Source organism: Microtus ochrogaster, chromosome 4 (genome assembly GCF_000317375.1).
Source record: "Microtus ochrogaster isolate Prairie Vole_2 chromosome 4, MicOch1.0, whole genome shotgun sequence".
Lineage (NCBI taxonomy): Eukaryota > Metazoa > Chordata > Mammalia > Rodentia > Cricetidae > Microtus > Microtus ochrogaster.
In genome coordinates, this window is record NC_022011.1 from 53,697,118 (window position 1) to 53,705,822 (window position 8,705).

The 8,705-nt window shown below is 37.3% G+C and overlaps 1 pseudogene; it reads left to right on the forward strand.

Annotated features, from left to right (window-relative positions):
- LOC113455942 overlaps window positions 1-6,846 on the forward strand; it is a 14,859-nt pseudogene extending 8,013 nt beyond the window's left edge.
- The last annotated feature ends 1,859 nt before the right edge of the window (window positions 6,847-8,705 follow it).

Genomic DNA, 8,705 nt, shown 5'->3' on the forward strand with positions numbered 1-8,705 from the left:
CCAGGCTAGCCTTGAACTCCCAGAAATCCGCCTGCCTCTGCCTCCCGAGTGCTGGGATTAAAGGCGTGCGCCACAACCGCCTGGTGAATACACATATTCTTAAGCTAACCTTCATTTCCTAAATATAGATACTTAATCATCTGGAGTTGTCTTAAGAAGATTGCCTGTTACTAGGTAATTATGTTCATTTCATAAGAATTCATTTGTAAGAAAATGTTGCTGTTGGAAAAGATCAACTATAAACATCTTTCATGGTAAAGGCAAAGCTGAATGACAAAGCAGCCAAGCCCTGCCTTGTAATTTGCTCTCTCTGAGAGACCTTACATCTTTCCTCATGGGAAATGAGTGAGCAATATGCCAAAGCACACAGAAAATACTAGTTTTTATTATTAGTGCAGACATCATTTGCTTGCATGCATGCAATAAATATTTAAAATTCTTATTTAATAATATGAACTTTTCTTTCCAAATGGCTTCTATTTTATCCTGTCTACTTCCTCAGATTAAATTTAAATTACCTGTAAAACTTAATAATTTAGGTCCAGATCTTAAATATAGCAAGTACTCAGGAAATATTTACCTAATTGGTCCGATTACTTTCAACGTTTCATTATTGTCTGCTTCTAACAACATACCTTTTTAAACTGTGGTATGTTCTAGTTATTTAATGGTCTTAGTTTACTCCAAAAAGGTCAGTATCCCGAAGCTGTATATTCTTCTTTGAGACAAGTACAATTTGACAGCTTTAAAAAGGTAATTAATGAGCACTTACAGTTTGAAATTTTTATCTTTATTTAAGTCCCATCTCTAAGTTCTATTCATAAAAGCCCTACAATATGCATAAAAGCTTTTGTTATTTAGATATGGAGAAACCTATGCTCCCCCTGCTGGTTCTTAGGGGAAAGATAATCTAAAATCCTTTTCAGTCACAGGGATGTTCCGGACAAGGAGTGGGCTTTCCACCACAGGAACGTTATAGTATTGAAGATAGTGTGTTGTGAACGCATTTCTGTTCGCTCTGAATGGATCTAAAACAATGAAAGAGCACCCATACTTGCCATATGTAAAAGGGAAGGAATGTCTGAAATTTACCTGTAAAACTTAATAATTTAGTTTCAGATCTTAAATACAGCAAGTACTCAGGAAAAAATATTACTAGAAAAAGAAGTGGAAAGAAATTGAGGAGAATGAAATGGTAAGATAACAAAACAAAATGTCATAGTTTTTTGAAGATGTGAAAATATAAAATAATGATAATTTATCATAAAAGTAGCTTTAACTCTGTAGATTCAAAATACTGTATGCAGTACATTCTATATGTGTAACATAGACACTTAACAGCCGTGATAAATCTTTAACATTAATAAGCCACAAAGTTTTTCTAATGCGGAATCACCACAATGCTGCTGAAATGCTTTATAATTCCTATAAAAAACAATCTCGTGGCCGCTTCTGTTCACAGTTATTCATAGCTGCATCAACAAACTCCGCTTTTGTCTGGAATCACAAGCAGGTGCCAATATCGCTTTCAATCTTTATAACTCTATAAGGCACTGTGGTCTTTCCTATTTCATTTATTTCCCATTTCCCATTTAATTTCTAAATGAGGAACTTAAATGTTATTAAATTAAGACAGTACTGCTTATCAAATAAGATTGCTATTTAGGTTTATGCTGCAGCATCTAGTATAATTTAGTCAAAAAAAATTCAATGACACCAACACAACCACAAGAGCTAACTTGCTTGGAAATTTTAGGACTTTTGTTTAAAATGTCAAAATAATGTACTGCCATGTAGTACTGTTGTATTTATATAAACTTTTGACAGGACTTCTTTATGTTATGGTGACAGGAAATGTTTTTATTGCAGATATGAGAAAGAAAATAGCCAGTGGCATCTGGAAGAGTCTAGAAAATAGTGAGAAAGAAGTAGATTGAATGAATATGGACCACACACTGGGTCTGAATGAGAGTTGGGGGGAGAATATCAGGAAACAAAGAGGGGAGAGAAGCTCATGAGCTGGAGAGAATTTTAGGTAGAGGAACCGATGGGAGGGGTGAGGATGCTGGTGTGGACCTCAGACTGTGTAACAGGCCCCTGTGATACTGGAGGAGTCTGGGTCTACCAGTAGCCTTTTGTTTCTTCTGGCAGACGTAAGGAAAATAAATCCTTTGGGTAGAGGGAAACTAGTTTCACATGTTTGTGAAGAATCCTGGCTTTTATCTAACTACCAGAAATCTTCTTATAGTCCAGATGTAGTATGGACTGTCTTTTGAAGTTTGGGGAATGGGAGTTTCATTTGGACATAATAATATTTAGCTTAGTTTCATGAGCTAGAAATAAATTTGAGAGAAAAATTTACTAGATAATTCATATAAGGTGTATTATATACCTTAATTATATTTATTTTGTGAGCTCCCAAGGTCCATATGAAGAGCAGAAGGAGGGAGAACATGAGCAAGGAAGTCAGGACCGCGAAAGGTACGCCCACCCACTGAGATGGTGGGACTGATCTAATGGGAGATCACCAAGGCCAGTTGGACTGGAACTGATGGAGCACATGATCAAACAGGACTCTCTGAATGTGATGGTGGAGGCTGACTGAGAAGCCAAGGACAATGGCTCTGGGTTTTGATTCTACTTCATGGACCGGCTTTGTGGGAGCCTAGTCTGTTTGGATGCTCATCTTCCTGGACCTGGGGGGGAGCGGGGAGGACCTTGGACTTCCCATAGGGTAGGGAACCCTGACTGCTCCTTGGACTGGAGAGGGAGGGGAAGGGGAAGTGAGGGGAGGGGAGGGGAGGGAAATGGGAGGAGGGGAGGAGGTGGAGATTTTCAATAAAAAAAAATTAAAAAAAATAGCTCCTCATTTTTCTTGTTGCTTCGGTAATGATCCAAAATCAATACTGAAACATTCACTGTCATGTAGCAATGAATTGCTTCACATTAGAACCTGGTGACTACCTCTTAAAAAGTATTTAGAGAAGATGTTTATGTAAAAAATAATGAACACTGAAAATAATGAAGTGCTTAACTCAAGAAGGAAATATAAAACATAAGGTAAATAAAATGAAGAAAAACACAAAACAACACATTAGAAACTATGTGGTAAAGTAAATTCAGTAGATTAAGTCAGTAGATCACTTTATAACACAGGTCCATTTCTGGGCCTTTGACATACAGTATGCATTGTTAATCACCAAGAGTTTATAAGATGAATCCTTTCTTAAGCTAAAAGAAATTTGACCACTAAACCATTTTGTGTATTTTTATTTATGTGATTAAGCTTTTAAGTAGAATAAAAATTAGAGGGAAAACTAGTCAATTTCTTTGAACTTTTTGTATGAACTTTTCCTAAGGAGAAGAAAATAAGCACCTGTTTACCCCAGATAGGGACACCTATGACAAACCAAAATAAGAATTCCACCAAAGTTCGTCTTGGTTAATCAACACACTTGTTTAAGCCCACCCACAATAAGGTGTGACCTACAGGCCTATACTCCAGACAATTTAGCTATCACTCAACAGCTTCTGAACCCCTCTGATCCAGATTAACCTCAATGCCAGACTGATCCCAGAAAACTCAGATTTCTATTCTTACTTAAGCACCAAGATGAAGGGGTAGCCTTGGTCACCCGGTCTCTCATCTTGGACTGATCCTCTAAGATGAACCTTGCAAATATAGGCTTCCACTGCAGCAAACACCAAGCTAGTTGTCTGGTCCTAGGCTCTTGGGCAGTTTGCTGAAAATGATCTTCAAGGTGCCTTGCAGAACAAGGAAGGGTTCTGCAGTTCCAGACTCCAGCTATGCTTCATGGACTCTTTCTCTGGGGGCTGTTATTGTACTTAAACATCATCATTTCTGTGTTCCATACTGGTGCCAACAACAGGCAGGTAGACATGGGCTTGCTATCAATTACCAATGGATTCTAAATATTACAAAATCAAGTTAGTTGCATGCCTTCCACAGGTCAAATGTTTTGAAAGTCCCAGGCTTTATTTCACTTCCACTAGTTTAGTTACAAAAATTACAGAAAATACAAATGAAAAATATCTATATGGTAACAGTATACAGAAAATATGTATGGAAAATATAGAGGTCCTCAAATAATAAAAAATAAAACTATCAAATGATACAGTAATCTTATCATCTTAATCTTCAGATAAAGATCCAAGGAATTCATATGTATATTTTGCAGTCTAGAAATATGCAGTCTCATTTTCAATGAAAGATTATCACAATAGTTAAGATGTGAAAAACTTGAATATCCATAAGTGTCTAAAACAGTAAGGAAAATGTAGTATATTTGCATGATGGAAAACTTTTGTGTCTTAGGAAGGAAAGTCTTCCATTAATAACAACATAAATGGTACTAGAGTACCACATGTTATTATTAGCATTACGTGTTAACTTGATAGAATCTAAAATCACCTGGGAGATGGGTCTCAGTGAATAACTATGAGGGATTATCTTGATTGTAGTATTTGATGTCAAAGACACAGACAGTACAGGTGAGGCCATTCCCTGGACAAAGATCAAGTGCTATCTAAAATGGAGACAGTGAGCTAAGCATTGGCATATTTTTTTTTTTGTTCTTTTCTTCTAACTGAGGACATAAAGTGACCAGGCTGCTTCAAGCTGCTTCTGCTTTGACTTTCCTGCCATGCTAGACTGTACCTTAAACTATGGGCTAAAACGAACCATTTCTTCCCTAAATTGCTAAATTGCCTAAATATGAGGGCATCACAGCAACAGGAGGCAGTAGAACATATGCCAAGTAATGAAAGATAAGAAAACATGATCTCAGCATGAGCCATAAATTGTTTATAATGCTTGTTGACAGATAGCAAGCATCTGAGCATCTCCAAAGCCACCTAATTCATGAACAGATGCACCACATATTAAGTGGGAAAATGAAGGCTCCACCCATCTCAGTGGAGGGCAGTGCCCTCCTAATAGGTGCTTCTAACTAGCTGGTGGTAGACTGATGTGGGATGTCCCCTCTCTATATGCAGTGAATACGTTTTATTATGATTGGTTAATAAAGAAGCTGATTTGACCAATAGCCAGGAAGAATAGAGCTAGGTAGGAAATCCAAACAAAGATACAGGGAGAAAGAAGGTGGAGTGAGAGAGACACAAGCAGCCACTGTGGAAGCAAGATGTGAGGTAACAAACCATGAGCCTTCTGGTAAATATAGATTATTAGAAATGGCTCAATTTATATGTAGAGCTGGTCAGTAAGAAGCTTGGGCCATTTTCCAAACAGTTTATAAACAATATTAAGCCTCAGAGTGGTTATTTGGGACCTAGAAGGTGGGAGAGAAGCCTCCAATTACAGTAGATCAATTATAAAGATATGACTAAGATATCTGTTTTCTGTTTTCTTTCTAGTGAGTGGTTTGGCGAAAGAAAATGTACTTACTATGAAGGATCTACTATCTTTCATTCAGATCAACTCTCATCCAGTCTCTTTAAATCACTGATTTTAGAATTTCATTTAAAAAAAGATTTTCTTAGGAATTTCTTAAAGGAATTGGCTGTATATCATCAAGCTACAGAGAGTTGAGACATGGAAACAGGCCAGCTCTTCTTTTGCTAGCCAAGTGTCTCTTACTGAGATGTTTCAGCTTATTGATGACCAGCTTGTAAAGTTTATCCTTACTGTCCCAGAATCTTTAGAGACAAAGTTAAGCCAATACAACACCAAAGCCTCAGGTAGAGAAACCATCAAAATATGAAGGGTTTCAGAAAAGCTGAAATAGCAAATGTTAAAATGGCAGAGGAAAGAAAGTATGTAAAGGAATTGGCTGGGTTCCCTCATTTCTCAGGACAAGAACACTCTGTAAAGAAAGAAAAAGCACTGAGAGTTTGAAACAAAAGAAATTTGTACTCAGGGACAGCTTCTACTAAATAATGGATATTTGTTCAAGAAACAAAGCAAAGCTGAAAAAAAAGAACTGAAATTGATTCAGAAGCTACAAGAAGCAAAAGCTAAATGAGAAGCTGGGGCACTCAGCAATCAAGAATAGAATCTAAAGAACATGAAGAGAGAGATCTGCTATCAAAAACTCAAAACTGAACTTCCAGCAAGAAGTAAGGGATGAGTACATCACTGGAACTAATAACCTGCTGGAAGAGAAACAGACGAATAAAGAAACACTTCATCTGCAAGAGAACCTCACAGTTATTTATTCAAAAATGGAAACACTCAGGAAAGCTAAAAACATATGCAAGAAACTGAACTCCAGCTTGTCTGTCAAAGCCCTCTCCCGGCTTCTTTCAATTCAAAACAGAAACCTTTGCCAAATGAAAAGATGAAAGAGAGAATATGGGAACTTCAGAGACAAAGTAAACTTCTCAAACAGCAACTGGAGAATAAGATAAAAAGTCCTAGATCATATAACTCAGCCACCTCCTGAGTTTTTTTTTTCCCAAAAAGAATTACCGAAAGCAGAAAATGCTATAGGGCTTTAAGCACAAGGCACTTGAAATTCATAGGCAAGCGTGGTAGAAAAGAGCTGCAGAGTGAAACTGAACTCTTTACACAGCTAAAGGCCCGGGTATTAGGATATGATCTTGTGATAAAAGGTTAACTATTCTGGTTTGTGGTATAAAACACAACTAAAACAAACTCAAAGAGCCGTGGAGAAGCAAACCAAAGCAGTCTGACATCATTCTCTGAGTGGCCTGTTAAGTGGCAAGATGGTGTCTCACAATCCCAATACCAGTGGATGTTTCTTTAATGCCACCTTTGAACAGAACAAAGTTATGGCAGGTGGAGTCAAGTCAAGGGTCCCAGCTTGTGTAAATGCAGTGACAGAGGCTAGCTCTGTACAGTCTTGAGTTTGCAGCCAGCACCAAGGCTATAGCCAGAGGCAGAATGGTTGGGAAAGGTGTTAAGAAATTACTACTATGAATCTGTAGTGCACAGAATCCATCATCAGTTTAATCACTAGAGTTCTCAGATGCATAGCTTCCAGTTCCATGAATAGACATTTTTCTACAAAGGACACGGTTGTCCCTTGGCATCCTCTTTGTGAGCATGATGAAGGAAGAAAAGTTTAATGTGTCCAAAGCATTCTTGGCAACTTGAGGCCATACAGAACCTCTTTTCCACATTCCCTGCAAAACAGAGATAATAGAAGGTCTGGGCAGAGGAGACATTGCTTCCTTTAGTGCTTGTCCTGCCGGAAGAATAGTGCAGCCTTCAGCTGTTCCACCTAAGCTTCTCTGGTCCTTCTATTTCCAGTGCTGCAGAGAAGAATGCCAATTTTTTATCAGAGAAAGACTGAAACTCAAAATGAAAAAGAATTTTCATATATAGACAAGTAATCTTTGAATGCTTTGAGGAATATGAATCATCTTTCAGATGTGTTTGAAGCCATGTAGCCTACTTTTGGACCAGTATGTCCAACAAGTCTCCAGATGAGGCAGAGGCTATGGGGAACTATCTCACTCGGCAAAGAAGGACCAGTGCACTTTAGGACAGCACAGAATACTGTTGGGACTGTGCAGCCTGCACACTGTTGTTGTTGGAGTTTCTGTCCTGCCCAGTTCCCACAGTCATTTAGTCCCAAAGAAATCACACAGAGGTTTACATTAACTATAAACAGATTGTCGCATTAGCTCAGGCTCCTTATTAACTCTTATAACTTATATTAACCCATTACTTTAGTCTATGCTAGCCACATGGTTTGGTATCTTTTTTTCAGAGAGGTAGTCACATCTTGCTTCTTCTGTGGCTGGTCAGGACTGCAGAGGAATGAGCTTCCTTCTTCCAAGACTTCTCTTGTTCTCATTGACCCACCTCCATTTCCTGTTTGGTTGTCCTGCCTATACTTCCTGACTGGCTACTGGCCAATCAGAATTTATTTAAAATATAATTGACAGAATAAAAACCATTCTCCCACACCACACTGTCTTCTCTCTTATAATGATTGAAGATTTTGTTGGTGGGTTTAGTGACATTCTGTCAATCATGCATGGGAAAGATGTGATCATTCTTGGAAACCACATTTTTTTTTCCTCAAATATCTTTCCCTAAAATTCTTTGGGAGCTGATGCTTCTCAGGTTTTGTCTCAGGGGATGCCAGCTATCACTTCAGATCCTTAGAACTTTTCTAATTCAATATTAACACGATTGGAGGCAAATCATCCCTATTTCTGTAAATATGTTTTGAACAGGATTGTTGTTCTTCAAAATGTGTGCCTATGCCAAACACTTTTTAGTTTTGTAAAGACAGGATGTGCCTGCCTCAATATTTGGTCAAGCTAACAAAACTATGGGTTATTTTTGACTTTAAGATGTTTTGATCTAAAATTTTGGAGAAAACATATTTGACATATTTGTTTTTGTGGGAGATTAACATTGGAGGATGCAAATATCTTGTTTATTATTATGGAAAAATGTTTTTTATGTATAAATAAAGACAGCTTGAGCTTTTCTGTTATCAAAATTCTCAGGAAACCTTTGTATATACTTAAAAAAGAGTTGTCACCACAAAAAGTAAGTATAGAAGTATGTTAATTAGTTTATTTCAGTCATTCCATTAAATACACTTTTTTGAAAATGTTATTATACACATACATATAGGTGTATGTATCCACACAATATATATTTATACATTCATATATACATATATGTTCATTTATGTGTGTGTGCAAGCATATATGCATACATACACATAAACATATATATGTAT